Source organism: Tupaia chinensis, unplaced genomic scaffold, assembly GCF_000334495.1.
Source record: "Tupaia chinensis unplaced genomic scaffold, TupChi_1.0 Scaffold000355_1, whole genome shotgun sequence".
NCBI lineage: Eukaryota > Metazoa > Chordata > Mammalia > Scandentia > Tupaiidae > Tupaia > Tupaia belangeri.
Window position 1 is genome coordinate 5,404,423 of NW_006159850.1, and position 16,350 is coordinate 5,420,772.

General features: G+C 47.4%; 1 protein-coding gene and 2 long non-coding RNA genes across 4 annotated transcripts in view; 2 read left to right on the top strand and 1 right to left on the bottom strand.

Moving 5' to 3' along the window:
- Positions 1-9,888, top strand: part of LOC102479458 (uncharacterized) — a 36,091-nt gene extending 26,203 nt beyond the window's left edge. The window contains exons 2-4 of the long non-coding RNA XR_335179.1: positions 8,829-8,962; positions 9,494-9,553; positions 9,670-9,888. This is a non-coding gene — a long non-coding RNA (uncharacterized LOC102479458). The remainder of the gene's footprint in view (positions 1-8,828; positions 8,963-9,493; positions 9,554-9,669) is intronic.
- CDH13 (cadherin 13) overlaps positions 1-16,350 on the bottom strand; it is a 1,127,839-nt gene that overhangs the window by 689,765 nt on the left and 421,724 nt on the right. The gene's annotated exons all lie outside the window — the stretch shown is intronic.
- LOC102479172 (uncharacterized) lies at positions 12,756-14,294 on the top strand. The gene is made up of 3 exons (XR_335178.1): positions 12,756-12,826; positions 12,928-13,016; positions 14,145-14,294. It is a non-coding gene; the product is annotated as an uncharacterized LOC102479172 (long non-coding RNA).

The window sequence follows — 16,350 nt, forward strand, 5'->3', positions numbered from 1 at the left end:
ACGAGCTATGAGGGGTAACGATGACAAAGAGGTTGTTTCTTTTTTCAGTATTTTTCAATGGGCACGGGAAACCTGATGGCCTTTGAGTAGAGCATGATAAGATCCCAGCTGCTCCTCGGAAGTCGAGCAGTAGTAGGAAGCTGGACTGGGTCACAAGGGAAGGAGAAGGTCAGACTGAAGACAAAGTGGTCTTGTCACAGCCAGGTGAGAGGAAACGATGCCTAAACCAGCTGTGACCACTGTGACAGAGAAGAGTATGCAGGAGGAACCCACACGAGAGGGAGAGAAAGGGTAAGAAGTGCCACTCACCTCTCAGCTGATGAAGGACAGAGGCAAACGCAAGGAGCTGTGCTTAGGCGGCTAGAAAGGCAGGCCGCCTGGGAAGGCAGGACACCAAGGCAAACATGGAACACCAGGCACATACGATTAGTGGTTTACGGGGGTCAGCGTTCGGACATGGACATGAACACAGGCACACACACAGACACACACACACCACACAACTTGGGTACACAGGTGGAGAGACCCTGTGGGCATGAAGAAGGGGTCAGAAATGGAGCTATGAATTTGGAGACACTCTGGAGGGGGCGACATATAAAGCCACAGGTAGGATAAGATTGTTGAGAATGGCAGAAAACACCAGAGGAAAATCAAGAGAGAAACATACAGGCACCTTCTACATCCAGAGGACTAGGAAGAGGAGCTAGAGGAGAAGTGTGGGGTGCCGTACAGACAGAGTGGGAGAACAGGACAGGAACGGCTCGTAGAAGGCCTTAGCAGGGAGAGCCCTTCAAGGGCAAAATCGCCAGGTCCTGTGGTAGAAATGTAAAATGCGTCAGCTGCTATGGAAAACAGTCTGGTGATTTCTCAAAAACTTAAACAGAGAATTACCATATGAGCCAGAAATTCCACTCCCAGATATAAACCCCTAAAAATCTAAATCTAGTATTCCAACAAAAACAGGTCCATGCACATTTGTGGTAGCACCATTCACAACAGTGAAAGACAGAGACAGTCCAGAGGTCGGTAACAGACAAATGAATGGTAAACTTATTGTGGTATGGTTGGTGTTTGCAGGGCTATGCCCATGGAGCCAGCCAACTGCATATTGAAAATATACAAAAAAAAATTAAGGAAAACAATGCAACAAAAAAATTAAAAATTAAAATGTAGAATAAAATGCTATATATAGCATTTATATTATATTAGGTGTGACAGATAATCTAGAGATGACTCTAAGTTTGAGGGAGGGTACGCATAGGTTATATGCTAATATCATAGGGTCTCATGTAGGGGACTTGAGCACTGGCGAGGCTCAGTACCTACCAGAGGTCCTGGAACAAATCCCATAGATTCTAAGGGATGACAGTATAAACACCCAGTGGAATATTATTCAGCCCTAAAAAGGATATTTGCTCCAAAGTGCATGAACTTTGAAACAGTATGTTGAGTGGAAGAAGCCAGCCCCCAAAACATATGTTGTATAATTCCGTTTATACAACATATACCAAATAGGTGATTTAGAGAGAGCTGTGCTTTCCGGGAGTCGGGGGAAGGCACGCTTGATAGTTATAAGGTTTCTTTGGGGGTTATGGAACTATTCTGGAACTAGATAGAGCTGGCTGTTGCATAATGTGAATGTACTAAGTGCCACTGAAATGTTCACGGAAAATCATTAATTTTACATTATGTGAATTTAATCTCAAATAATTACAAATTAAAAATAAATTGCCAAATGCTTCAGAGCATTCAAGGAGGCTAGGGACTAAAACAGTTCAAGGAAATCAAATGATTAGTTTCCATGACCTTCAAAAAGGAGCACTTTTAGCAAAAGGCCCGTACAGGCCCCACCTACACCACCCCTGAGAGACAGACAAGAAAAAGGCCGTGTCATTTTACGTGCACCCGGAGGATAGCAGCTGGTGACAGGGTGGGAGCGGTCGGAACTGAACGTCTCTGTGGACCACGCAGCACAGGGAGATCTCAGCGAGGTGGAAGGTGGGAGGTGCTGTCTATGGCAAACAGGCGGGAAGGACTGGGTTCCAGGGTCTGGGATGTCCGACGCAGGAGGATGACTTGGCGTTTCTCTGAGAGGGGAGGTCAGGGGAGAGGTGAGCAGAGATGGAAGAGCGACTGAGAAAGCTCAAGATGGATGGCATGAACTTTTCTCGGCATAGAAAGTGCAAAGCCAGCTGCAGAAATTGTAGCCAGTGGGGTAGAGCTTATTGCTAAAGGTAAATGGAAGTCTTGGAGTGGTGTTCAAGGTGAGCAATACATTAGGGATGAATAATTACAGAGGAGTGATAAGGGCAGGAACCTGCAGAGTGGGAGCTGGCGTGGCTCCGAGAGCGTGACTGGTTCCTCAGCTGAGGCCTGTTTGTGTCCCCCCCATCCTGGGTTTTGGAAAATTTTTGCCCGTACGTGGGGCTTCATGTTTGTACCTACTGAGTACTGCCTTACTAATGTCAATCCATCTTTGCAGATGTTTGAGCTCTCTCTTTTTTTTTTTTTTTACTTGCCAGCAAGGACATGCACTCACCGGAGAAACAGAGAGACAGAGGGAGAAAGCATCCCCCATACGGCATGGTCATACCACAATCCCTTTCCTGCTTTTCTATCTTGTAATTTGGGACATGTATGTACATGTGTGTTTTTCAAGCCATTGGACTAGAATTCCAACCACGTGATCAACTATGAAAGATCCAGCCCCTTTAACCACAAGGCCGTGGAGCCAACCAATTTCTTTTTCAATCTCAACTCTGATACTTAGGTTCACAAAGCTTTAAAAGTTACAAACTAACAAACGTCTTCACATCGTCACCTCCTACAATGGGCTGAGAACAAGGGGTTCAGTCCCCCCCCCCCCCCGCAACATGCAGAAAGCATCCTCCAGGTTGACAGATTACTTTCCAGATCTTTTGAATGCAACTACTCAACCAACCTGAATCTAATATTTAGCTTTTTCTCTATTTTGATAAAAAGGGTAAAATGTTGTATTAAATGCCTTTTTTAAAGTATCTGAGTACAAAGGATGACTCTAAAATATTCTAGCTGTGTGATCTTGGGCAAGTGACATCTCTTCTTACATCTGACTTTATCCACCTGTAAAATGAGGTTGTAGTGCCTATCTAATCATAGACTTGCAAAAATTAACTGATTTAACCTAAGAAATGCACTTGGAGTAGCGCCTGACACGGAGTTTGAACTAAATAAATGCAGGCTATGATTCGCATTATTCACATCCACACTCATTCCATCTCTGGCATTTGTTAAGATATCATTAGGTAAGTATTTATTCCATGTCAGGTATTGGGTTAAGTGCTAGATTTATAGCAATGAACAAGTCAGGCAGGTTCCGTCCCTAATGGAGCATATAATTTTACTTTACCTAATAAACCAAAACCAAAATTGTTAGATTTATGTGGACTTTGGGAGGTTTTTGTTTGTTTTGTTTTTGCATTTCTATGAGTCGGTTTCTGGTCTGTTTTTCCTCCCCTCTTCCCTTTTTCAGATAAGATACTTTCCAAAGGCTCAAATGAAAGAGAAAGTAACAGATACAGTGCAAGGAAGAGTGATGGTCAAATCCTAAGGGCTGACTTTGCTAACAAGGGCCAAAAAAAATAAAGCGCTTGGAATAAAAAGCAGTGGAGTCTCAATTACCTGGGTTAACTAGGGTTTATGGGAATGGCCAACACAAGGAAAAAATAATACACCGTGACTAGCTACCTTAAATTTATAGCAGACAGAAAGCAATGACAACACACACACACACACACACACACACACACACACACAAAACAGTCATCCAGCCGAGCCTCTGGAGTGCAGGAGTGGGCAGGGACGTCTTCAGGACAAGCCCAGTTAGGTGACTGCCACCACCCCTCGGGTTTCTTAGAAATCCACCATCCTTCACACCTTTGTGTCATTAAGGAAAGAAGCTATAAAAAGTTGCTGTCAACAGATGGCCAAGTGACATGGTGAAGGGACTGGTTAACAGTACCCACTTTTTGTTCAAAGGGTCTGCGCTAAAAGATAGATGTGGAGGTGAAGGGCGCAGGACTCCCACGTGGCCAACTATGGTTCGAGTTCTGGACAGCGCAGCTTGCTTTCTCACTTTCCCTCTAATTCTGTCCCTCTCTGGTCAAACTAAAATAAATAAATAAAGTTAAATAAAAGAATTAAAAGAAAAAAAAGAAAGTTGAAGGAATTGTCTGATTCCCATAAATAGCTGGGACTCAGAAGAAGCAGCGTAGCCATCAGAGAGAGGAAATCCATCTTGGACCTTGGGTCCACGCTGCTCTGAAGGGGGAAGAGACCGAAAGCAGCTGGAAGGATCCCTGTCTCCTGAACGTAACAGGCTGGAAGGGAATGACTGAGGCCGGGGCGTCAGAGCTAAGCTCAGTCCAGCTGAAGGCCACCTCCGGTCAGAACTGTTGCTTAGGAGATGGTCTTGTGTTCTTCGAGCCCTGTGGCCTTCAGTAGCCCTCACATACCTACCTATTCGGTTGTGGAGAAAGTCGTGGTGTCATTATGACTTTCCTGGCAGCCTAACAGTTGCTCTGTCCCTCAGAAAAGTTCCTGCTATATTTAAAGGCCTTCCCAAAGTCTATGCCTCCAGTCTTTGGAGACTAGGAGTTGCTGAGCGCTATAAGGTTCACCTTTGTCTGCATTCGCATTTCTCTGCCTATGTTTGGGTTTGCTGATGCAAAAAGTTTTGCAAATGCATATGGAGCATTACTCAGTTTTTTGTTTTGTTTTGGGGGAATAGGTCTTTGCATTATAAAGAAGAGTGAATTTTACTAAATTTTTCTTTTCTGTTAGAAAAAAGCACATGTCTTGCACTTTAATGAGAACACACACATATAATATTTGATTTTTGATTATTGCTACATCTCACTTATTTAATAAAGATGGAAGCAATTCAGCAAATAATGACATCAACCCCTGCTAGGAGCTCCAGCGGGATGTGCACACACTTTTTATTGTTGTTGTTATTATTATGTTTTGCAATAGAGTGTGTGTACTTGCCAGAGAGAGAGATAGAGACAGAGACAGAGGAAAAGTGAGAAGTCACCTCCAGGGGACAACCATGCCACAATCCCTTTTCCTCCATTCTCTTCTCAGGATTTTGGGGACACATGCATGTGTAACAGACACGTTTGCCAAGCTGCTGCATCTGGGACTCAAACTGCACAGCTGTCCATGAGGGCCCAGCTGCGGCTGGCTTAACCTCCATGCCACCTGCTGGCCCAGGTGCACTACTTTAAGGAAACGTTTTCTTTACTCATGATAGAGCACATGCACGTGCTGGGGGTTGGGAGGGAGAGAGAAGCACGTACTGCAGGGTGTGGTCATGCTTCTATTCCCTTCTACATCCACTCCTTCTGGGCCTGTGGGCATTCATGCAGGTGCCCAGTGTGTTTTCAGGCGACTGGGCCATGTAGGGGTCACTCCGGGGGATCCGAGCAGCACATTACCACTATACCATGGAGTCTGTTCTTATTCTGCCATTATTTTTAATGTAGCACCCCTAGGAGGTATGGCCCGGACTAGGAAAAGGATTCTACTTCACTAACAAGAGTCAGAAAAAGAGACACAACCAAATTTAATAAGATTAGGCCCAGGGACACATTGAAAGTGCTTTGGTTTGCTCATGTGTTATCTCGAGATCAGATCTGGTTTTGCATAAACAAGCCATAGAGTTCAGGGTCAAATAGCATCAACAGTTTCCTGCCCATGCCTCGCGGACCATGCCCCGGCCACAGGTGCCCCAAGTCTACCCAACAAGGGCGGACTGGGGGATATGCTGACTGTCGGCCTGTGCCATACGCTTTTCTTTGCTAACTTTTCTACAAATGATTGGGCTGCTGCCTTAAAATTTTGGGTGAGACCTTGTCATTTGACTGGCCCATGTGCTGAGTGGAGAAGGACTGAGAAAAGAGGTATATCCTCTTTTTGCTTTGCTATCTAGTTTTTGAGTATTGAGACAAAAGAACCAAATGGAGCTGATTCATGAGAGACTACGTTCTCTTATAATCAGCAAAGTACTGTCTCCTCCGAAATGAGGATCGGACGCTTACAGAGAGACTGCAGAGACATTGACATTTGGAAACCTTGTTCCATTTCCATGAGATTTTTTTTCCTATAAGTTCTACTCATGGGGAAAGTTGTATTAAATTGTGACAACACAGGGCGTGTCCACATACCTAAAATTCCCTCAAGAAATCTTGCTTGGCTTGGTATTAATTTTCATTTCTAGCCACTTTTAAGTATGTCCACGTCATGTCATTTCTAGTAAGAGCAGCCATGCTGACTGGCAAAGCCTGCAGTGACCGAGTGTCTCTATATGAATCACTTGGAGTGCCAGATAAGAGGGGCGCTTAAAAAAGAGGTTATCATCCTTACATTAACATTTAGAGTCCACGAATATCTGATTTATGGAAATAATAAAAGATAGGAGGACAACAGCATATCAGAGAGCCTCGAAAATGTGCATTTTTATCACTTCATCACTTCATCACAGATCCTAGGTGAGACTGCCTCTGACAATGCTATGTCCCGTTTACTTGCACTGCCTGGAGTGGGTACTGGGAGCTGACTGCAGACCGCACGTGGGCTTAGGAGACTGCACGGTGGACTTAGGGAGACTGCACAGTGGCTTAGGGAGGCTGCAAGGTGGGTTAGGGAGGCTGCATGGTGGGCTTAGGGAGACTGCATGGGTTAGAGAGACTGCACAGTGGGTTAAGGGAGGCTGCACGTGGGTTAGGGAGGCTGCGTGGTGGGTTAGGGAGACTGTGTGGTGGGCTAGGGAGACTACGCATGTAAATACTGGTGTTACTTGACCTGCCTCTTTGAGTCTCAGTTTCCTGACTCACAGAACAGGAATAACACCATCTGCCTCCAGGCGTTATTATGAGGATTAAATTAGATAACATATATGAAGAGAAAATTGTAAATTATAATTTCTATATATAAATGCAAGGCTTTTTCCCTAGACTTTGGGATGATGATGAATGAGATAAGGTCCCTGGCCTAGGAGACATTTACACTTATAAACTCAATGCTGTTTTCATGAGTTTCTTTTGCCAGAAGTTCTATTCATGGGGAGGGTACTTAAAAAGTGTCATGATACCACAAGGCTTGTCCACCTACCCAGAAGTTTTTCAGGAGTCTTGTCGCCTCTGGGTTTATCTTCCTTCCTAAGCCATGTATAAGGTGCCTATATCATTTTGGTCTCTCCTGGAGAACAGAAAGCTCTAGTCCTACTGTCAGTATTCACAAACAGCAGTGACTCCCTAAAAGCGGAAGGCAGGCCCCACTCGACTCTCAGCGCTGCCACTTACTGATGGGTGATGACAGTGGGCAAGTTACTTAACCTCTCTGGGCCTTAGCTGCTTCCACATCTGTCAAACAAGAACAACTTCACCACCAGCTCAGGTTGGCTATAGGATCAGAGAAATAGACCCCTGAGTGTCAGTATTCCGCTGTGCCCTAACGCCGTGGGCGCTCAGCAAGTGAACTTTTCCATCCTTCTTTCAAATATGTGAATGTTCTAGTAGAAGGACCCCAGAGCAGCCCCCTCTGTGGGAGCCATTTGCCACGTGTGGTTGCTGGACACTTAAAGACTGCATAGTCAAGACTGCGTCATCTTCTCCCAGCGTAGAGGTGCAGTCAGTAGGCAACTAATCCGCAGTGCTGGAAGCCACTTGGCAGTCTGTGGGTCAGATCCCCGAGTTGGCCTGAAAACCTTGGGCACATAGTCCATGCCAGGATCCTGCAGAGCTGGAGGGCTAGGCAAGGAGGGTCATGGTATGACCCCACTGAGACCCTTTGAGAGTGTCCCCCAACCACTCTCATTTGTGAATAAAACAAACGGAAAAGAGAGCTGGCTGGGATAAACAACATTTCCTATAAATGTAAAATACACACTAGGTTTCAAAGACTAAGTAAGGAAAGAAGAATGAAGAAGGCAAAAAAAAAAAAAATCCCTGATTACCTGTTGAAATGGTAGTTTATTAGACAGACATGATACGCATATACATACTTGGGGTTAAATAAAATATGCGATTAAAATGTATTTTGGCTGTTTCTTGTTTTTAATCTGATTATCAGAAAGCTTAAAATGACACAACTTAGAATCATATTTTATTTCTATTGCCCATCCTGCTATACAAAATGAAATTTACTGTTCTCACCAGCCGAAAAAGGAGTTTGTTATCTAGACTTTCACAGGATCGGTTATTTTTCTTCAAGCATTTCAATTAAAATTAATCTTCAGAATACTGTTTTCTTAGATTCTGATCCACAAAGCAATCTGTTATCTACTTAAATTAATGAATCGGAGGAAGTCTTTTTTTATCTATATTTGAATAGTATCCTGGAGCTAAGAGCTGTAACATAACAATTCAGGCATGTGTCAAAATGAAACAGCCTAACACCCTGTCTGAGGCCCTATTCTTGGATCTATGTACTAATTTTCAAGCTGTATATTTTCCCCAATTTGGGTGACAGTTAAATGGATACTAATTTTCCTTAATAGTAACTGGGGACGCTTTTGCCCTGGAGCGTGGTGCGCCACAGGCTTTCGAAGGCATCATACTTGTTAAATTGGCAACGTTAGGTGTCTCCAGCTTAAACACATCATCTCTTCCCAGTCACGGTAAACGCACAGGTTGGTTCTCCACCAGGCTGGCGGCTGCACATACTTCATGTAAGCGAGATCGATAGAATTGACCAGCTCAGCAGAATCCATCACTCCCAGTCTGTGTTGATAAGGTCTTGAGACAAGGTCATTAACTTTACCATAAACTGGTTGCTCTCATTTTCAGAGATGCTCTAGAGAAATAAAATCGAGTCCCTTGTGTGCGGTGTGGCAGGTGTCTCGGAGGAGACGGCGTAATGGCTAAAACAGAGAGCACCCAAGTGGCCAGCACGGAGTTGCCAAACATCGGAGTTCATTTCGGTAACAAGTGTGCAGAAGTGTTCTTGTCTAGAATGTGTGAGATCAGGAAGGAGGTACAGAAGCGACAGCAGCCATAGGGCGCCTGAGTCCAGAGTAACCAGTCGGTGGCTGGGACTCCTCGCTCACCAGGCACAGGGAGGCTGGCATTCGTTGTGCTCCGTGTATCTCATGGTGGCCATGAAGGCTGAGGGGAGACACCACTGCACAGATCCACTGACGTGAGTCACGGAGGACGTAGGTGGCTTTCGCTAGCACGCAGCTGAGAACCAGTCCGGGAGCCATGAGATCCCACTTGTGGGTGACTCCAGGTTCCCCTTACCATCATCCACATGGCTTAGCAATGACCCCCGAGAAAGAGTACGTGTGGCAATGGAGGTGCTTTAAAGGCTCCAGACCTGAGGTTTCCTCAGGGTACTTAACTAATGGAATTCTGAGATTCTGGGAAGTATGTATTTATGCATTTTTTATATATTTTCTTTCTTTCTTTCTTTTTGTTGTTTGTTTGTTTTGTCCTGTTTCCTGGCTTCTAAGTACTTGTCCTGTTGTCTTTGGTTCCTGAAGCAATTTCGGAACAGCTTCCAACAGCTAATGGTGAGATCCCTCTGACTTCCGGCCTCCTTTCACTGACTTCCTCTTCTTCCCAAGTCAGGCTAAGAAAACCTGCCCAAGTGGGAGTCTTAGAAATGGTCATCTTTTCCATGTTTAAGACCCCATCCCAGAGGGGACCTGCCCCATATCCTGCAGGGAGGAACGCTGCCCTGCCTATTAGCCTCTCAAGCCTTATGGAATAGTCTCCATAAAGACCCAAGGACAGTTTGAGAGAGCTCCTGCAGAGCTGAACACCGGAGGTTCCTGAAGGGGGCGTTCCCGGAGAGGACATGGGAGGCCCTGACCCCCGACACACACACCTTGCGCATCTCATCACCTGTATCCTTTGCAACATCCTTTGTATTAAACTATGAATGTGTTATAGATGTTCCCCTGAGTTCTGGGAGATGGTCCAGCCAACTACTCAGGTCTAAGAAGGGGAGGGGCTTTGGAACCCTGACTTAGAGCAGGCTGGCCAGAAACAGTGACCTGGAGCTTGCAGCGGGCATGGAAGTGGGGCGTGGGGTCTTGAGAACTGTGAGATGGACATCTTCCCAGGCAGAGAGTCTCGGTATTTAATCAGGAGCCACCCAGAGGTGTCAGCCTCAGAACTCATTGCTTGCTTTCTGGAGGGGAGAAATCCCCACAGGTTATATTTTTATTTGTCTTAAGAGATATTTATGCTACAGAGCACATGTGCTTGCTGGAGAAACAGAGAGAGAGACAGAAAGTGAGAAATCACCCTTCAAGGGGGATTGGGCGTGCCACAATCCCTTCTCCTTCACTCTCTTCTTGGGATCCTGGGCACACACTTACATGTGCCCAGAGTGAGTTTTAATCCACTGGATTTGGGACTCACACCACGGTGGACTATGTGAGAGTCTAGCGACATGACCATTACACTATCTGCTGGTCCCAATCTCCACAGACTTTAAGGCTACAGAAGTCAACTGTGTTGAAAGAGAAGAGATCTTGAACAGTTCCTGTTTTACTCCCAGTTGCCAACAGGCAAGATCCATTTTACCAGCAGTATTGCTGCTGGCTTCTGGGCAGCTGATGACATATTTTATATATTTATTTTAAAAATTAAAAACAAGGACAACTGCTTCTCCCAAGTGGTTCCTTCCTCTGATTGCTCCTTTTTATTTTCCATTTTTGGAACTATTTCCATCCTGATTCTTAAAACTGGATTGAGAGCCAAAATTACATCTTTTAAATTGCATGTTTACAGCAATGATGAACAACTTGAATAAACAAGCCTTAAATTTAGCCTTTTCAGTTTCTGTGATAACTTCTTGCTAGGTTTTATTCTTTAGGTGATCCTGAAAATGACAAAAAGGAAGGGAATTTCTTTTTACATTTAAGGACTCGATTAAGAGACCAGCTTGCCTTCACTGCAAACACCTCATATTGACTTCCAGAGAAGAGATGTAAGATGTTCGTAATTAACTTTTAAATACTGCCAGGGCTTGGGGTGTTTATTAAGTGGATTCGCAGGTACAAAACCCTTCCTAGGAAGTTAGCTGGCGAGATACAAGGACGGGTGTTTCCTCCGGGCTTCGCAGAGAGCAGTGCCTGAAGATGAGGGTCATAGGCCATCCTGAATTGCAGGCAGCATGTGGAAATGACAGAGTCTGGATATCTGGGGGAGGGATGAAGGCTTGGGCCATCCTGATTTGCTGCACTCACTCACGGAACATTTACTACAGGGCCTGCCCTGATGCTACGATCACGACGGAGTTGACATTTCACGCACTCTCCGGGCTTTGGCTACGCTCGCTCACTGAGCACTCACGAAGCTGCTAGGAGGTTGCAGCCATTGCCGGCCCATTTCCCAGCTGAGCAAACGGGCAGCGTGCTACGTGCCGCACTAGGATTCGGCACCTCGCAGGGTCCCTGAGCTCAGGAGCTCAGGAGCTCAGGACAGAGATGGGCACAATCGTGGAGACAGCAAAGTTCTGGGCTGAGGGGAGGGCCAGCAGGGTTCTGAAAGGAGCTAAGAGGAGTGCGGAACCAGCCAGGGTAGGGGTCAGGGAGGCATCCCTGAGGAAGGGGAACCTTGGCCAGTCCTAAGTATCACTGGTGTTAGCCAGGACAGTGGGTGATGACCAAGGCCATCGTAGAGAGGACCTCTGCAGGCCACGGAGCAGTCAGTGTTGGGGCTGGGGAAGCCTGGCCAGTTCGAGATGCCACAGGTGGTTTGGCCCTGGGAGAGGCAGCGCTGCTGTGGGGGGTGGGGTAAGAGGGCCCTGGTTCCATGCATCCATGTATTCAGGAGACGTCACCAAGCACTGACTGTGTGCTAGGTCTTGTGCTGGGTGCTGAGGACGGGGCAGGAGCACGGCTGGGAGGGGAGAAGGACAGACTGCATTCCTATTTCCCTCAGGGAGTGGAGGGTTTCACCAAGGAGCCAGACGTTTAGCACCTATCCGAAGGAGTAAATATAGGTACAAATCAAGAAGAAAGGCCACGGAAGAAAAGAAAAAGGCCTAGAAAGAGGGTAGGAGAGGGACACGGAGGCTCTTTGGAAAAATGAGGCTACTTAATGAGAAGGCCTCAGACTCGAGGGAAGGATGCAGAGACCAGCCAGGCTAGACCTTTCCTTTCCTTTCCTTCCCTTTCCTTTTTTTTTTTTTTTTAAAGAGAGATTTCTGCTATTGGGCACATGTGCTAGCTGGAGAGAGAGGGAGAGACAGAGACAGAAAGAGAGAAATCACCCCCCAGAGGGGATGGCCGTGCCGCAATCCCTTCTCCTCCATTCTCCTCTCAGGATCTTGGGCACGCACGCACACGCGCCCGGCGTGAGTTTTAAGCCACCAGGTCTGGGACTCAAACCATTGTCAACTACATGGGAGTCCAGTGACACAAACTTTCTGCCACCTGCTGGTTCCTAGGCTAAACCTTTTCTAACACTTGCAGACTTTGGCATTTATCCAAGGGCCAGGTGAGCTGATCAGGAAGGGAGGGGCCGTTAAACAGGGATGGAGAAACACCTCAGTCTGGGAGCAGGGAGGCCGGAGTGAAGCCGCCCAGCCTGTGGCCCCCGCAGCTCCATAAGGAGTGGGGCTGTGGGAGCCTCTGTTGCATCGTGCTTCTGCTTTGCTCAGGAGAAGCGGCTGCTCAGGTCACAGGATCTGATTCTGCTGCTGCTCAGAGCTCGGCCCGCTGTTTCCACAGAAGCCAGGAGACGCAGCCCGCTAGTTCCCAAACCAGAAGTCACACTGAGCCTGCACCAGCTCCCCAGGCTACTCCATCATGCCCGGCTGGTCTCCTCAGGTTCATGATGTCGGAAATCCTTGCCTTTGTCTATAGTTGTGCTACACTTTCTTAAATGAGAAAGAAAAAAAATTCAGTGTTTTTTTTTTTTTTTTGGTCAGGCTGGAAAATGAAGCTGATGAGCCCCATTTACACAGCAGGCAAAGACATCTCTGCATAAGGAATGAAACGTGGAGCTTTTCCGTAAATTGTAAATCTTTTAAAACCCTGTGTACAAAGTAAATGCTCTTCTCCCCCTCTACCCCCAACTCTGCGCCTTCCCCTCACCCCTGTCAGGCGGTGAGAGACAACAGACTTAGAGAAAGCCACGGTTCCTTCCAGCACATTCTGTGTCAGGTGCACCAACCTTCCACGGGTTGAGAAGCCTTTCTGTGCATGGAAGGTTGACCTCACCGCCCTCCATCACAATCCCTCAGAGCCCCTCAAAAGACTGGGGGCTAAACTGGCCCCCTGCCTCCTCACACCTAAGGTGCTCTTATGTAGCCCAGGCAGGGACTGGGTCTGGGCAGCCTATTAAAAGTGTAGAAATAGCTTGAGAGTCTATAATTAAACCATTAGCAGGTAGACTTCAGAGATTTGGGGTAGGGCTTCCCAGGCAAAGCAGGGTCACAAGTACCAGGTAAAACTAAGAAAAGCACAGTCTTCATTAAAGAGGAGCCAGGCTCCAGTCACCAGGGCTACACTGTACCTCACTCTGATTCCATTTGCTTCAGAGACACTGTCCTTCCCATACGTAGGGTGGGAAATGAGCAACTGCAGAACTCCGCTCTCTGCTTATGCTGGACGTCCCACCCACTTCTCGGAGCACCCATTCCTTCCCTTCTTTTCCTTTGAATATACTTTCTCCTCCTGCTTCTAGTTCCTGGCTTCTGTCTCATGGCCTCTGTGAACACATCTAGCTTCCAGGTCCTTATCTTTCCTCTAGAGGTTCCAAAATATTACCATTGAGGGGACCTGTCACTTGACGACCGGTGCCACAACCAGTAAAACAGCTCTGGGGTAGACTCTGTTCTCGTCCTTATTTCATAGAGGACACTGGGGCTCAGAGGGTTGATTGACTTGCCCAAGTTTGCACCATCATTAAGTCGTGAGCAGAAATGTGAACCCATGCATGTTTGACACCAAAGCCTACACTCCTACCACTGTCCTGTCCTTCCCCCAAATCTACGCCCTGAGAGTCAACCCCATATTGTGTATTGACTCCGGGACACCTCTAGCAAGGTGTCCTCAGCAGCTACCAACTCAACACACTCAGGCCTGGCTAGTTCTTTCCCAGCCATCCCTTTCCTGACTGGTCCAATTCATCTCCACCTCCCAGGCTAGACAACTGGCGATCACCCAGTCACCGGATCTTGGCTCTCCCTTCCACATCTTGCTTTCCTCCACCACTGCTGTGTGGCTCTAACTCACGCCAGCATCTCTTCACCCGCCAGCAACAGCAACCGCAACAGCTGCCGTGTGGCACAGCCTCCCGGTGAGCAAAGAAGCAGGGAGGAGAATGGGTGTTTGGACATAAAGGCTGAAATTTCACTCTCGTTTCTATCAATTTCAAATTAGGGGATCTTGGCTGAGTTTTCACACCTGTTGGGAGGGGAACATCAGCAACTCCAAAGAGAGGCTACGAGAATTAGAAATCGTTTATATTAAGGCATATATTGGTGCCACACACTTCAGAAAGTCCCATGAAATAGGTTTGTAAAAAATAGTGGCATCTTTTATTTATTTATTTATTTTAAGGTTTTTGCCATAGGGTGCGTGTGCTCACTGGAGAGAGAAGAGAGTGAGAATGAATCACCCCCCAGTGATGACCGCTCCACAATCCCTTCCCCGCTCAGGACTTTGGGCACATAAGCACATGCCTGGTGGGATTTTCAAGCCACCAAAGTCCAGGACTCAAACCACAGTTGGCCACGTGGGAGTTCAGTGCCTTAACCACCTGCTGGACCCAGTAGCCATCATTCTAACTATTATCTCTAGTCTCTGCTGACTCAGACAAGGCCCCGACATGAATTTCCCCAAAGTTTACTTCCATCATCCCTGTTCCCCGCTCGGGAATCTCCAATGGCTCCCTGTCGCCTGTCAGGTGAGTCTGAAACGCTTCCTCCTTTAGGTTTTGAGATGCGCTCCCCACCCTACGTGCCCTTCGGAGGAGTTAACCCTTGTGCACGCTGGTTCTTCCCGGGCGTGAGCCCAGAAGCAAATGAGCCATGAGGAGGGACTCTAGAGCCACAAGGCCGGGGTTTGAGCCCCAGCTCTGCTGCCTACCAAAAGCGGGCCCTGGAAGGAGAGGCCGTGGCGTGGGCGGGGAGCATGGAGTGTGCAGGCTTGCCCTGAGGTACAGGCAATTACGTCCAGGGATGGCAGAACTTCTGGGTGGGGGCAGAAGAGAACTGAACTGCACCCACATGGCACAACAGCGTCACTGCTGCTAAGGGCTGGGCAGAAACGGGATGCAAGGTGAGGGCGACCACGCAAAGTGGGAACCAGACGCCCAGGGCCAGAACCGACAGGCAGCCGCGGGAAGACAGGGAGCCCAATGCCTTGAGCTGCTTCCAATGCCCTCTGCCACTCTGGGTCCAGGGCCCTGCTTGCCTCCTCAGAACAGGGTGAGCAGGCGGTAACCTTGGTGAGCCCTGACTCAGCTACCCACCAGCTGTGGCCCATGGTCAGGGACAGACTCACTGGGTCTCAGACTCCTCACCATGAGATCAAGGAGATAACCGTAAGCCTCCGTGGGTGGTCGTTACCTTAGCATCAGCTAAAGGCTGCTGCTGCCGCAACACACTGGGAAACCGATCGTCAGCCCTGTTTTACAGATGACAGATCAAACTAACCAGAGTCAGGAGGGAAAGCAAGTTGCCCGAGGTCACACAGCGAAGAATACAACTTGGAGGTAATCAGGCTCTCTCCTGAGAGACAGTCCTTCTCATGCTTTCTTAACCACCCAGTTTGATCCAGCCTTGAACAGTGAGCTCAGTCGGACCCCTTCAGGGAACGTGGCAGCAGCATGATGAGTGGTTAGAAGCATGGGCCCAGGGGCTTGACTGCCTGGGCTCAAATCCTACTTCCATCTAATTCCTTATTTTTTATATGTTCATGGGGCAAGTTGCTTGCCTCTTTGTGCTTCAGTTTCTCCACTATTACAACGACAGTAGCACCTGCCTCAGAGTTGCTGGAGAGATTAATGGTGCATAGTCAGTACTACCTAAGTGTTGGCAGTTATTTGACCTCCTCTGTCTCCGTAGACAAAGCACAGCAATTTTTTTGTTGCTGTTTAAGTTTTGCCAGAGGACCATGCGTTCATGGTGGTGGTGGGAGGGAGACAGAGACAGCAAGCAAGAAAGCACCCCCATGGAGTATGGTCACACTGCAATCTCTTCTCCAGGTCTCCCTCCTTTTAGGATTTTGTACATGCACACACAGCTGCCTGGCATGCTAGGTCTGGAACTCCAACTGTGCAATAGGCCATATGGGATCCCACCGCCTTAACCACAGCACCGTTTGGCCTGGTAGTTAATTGTAGA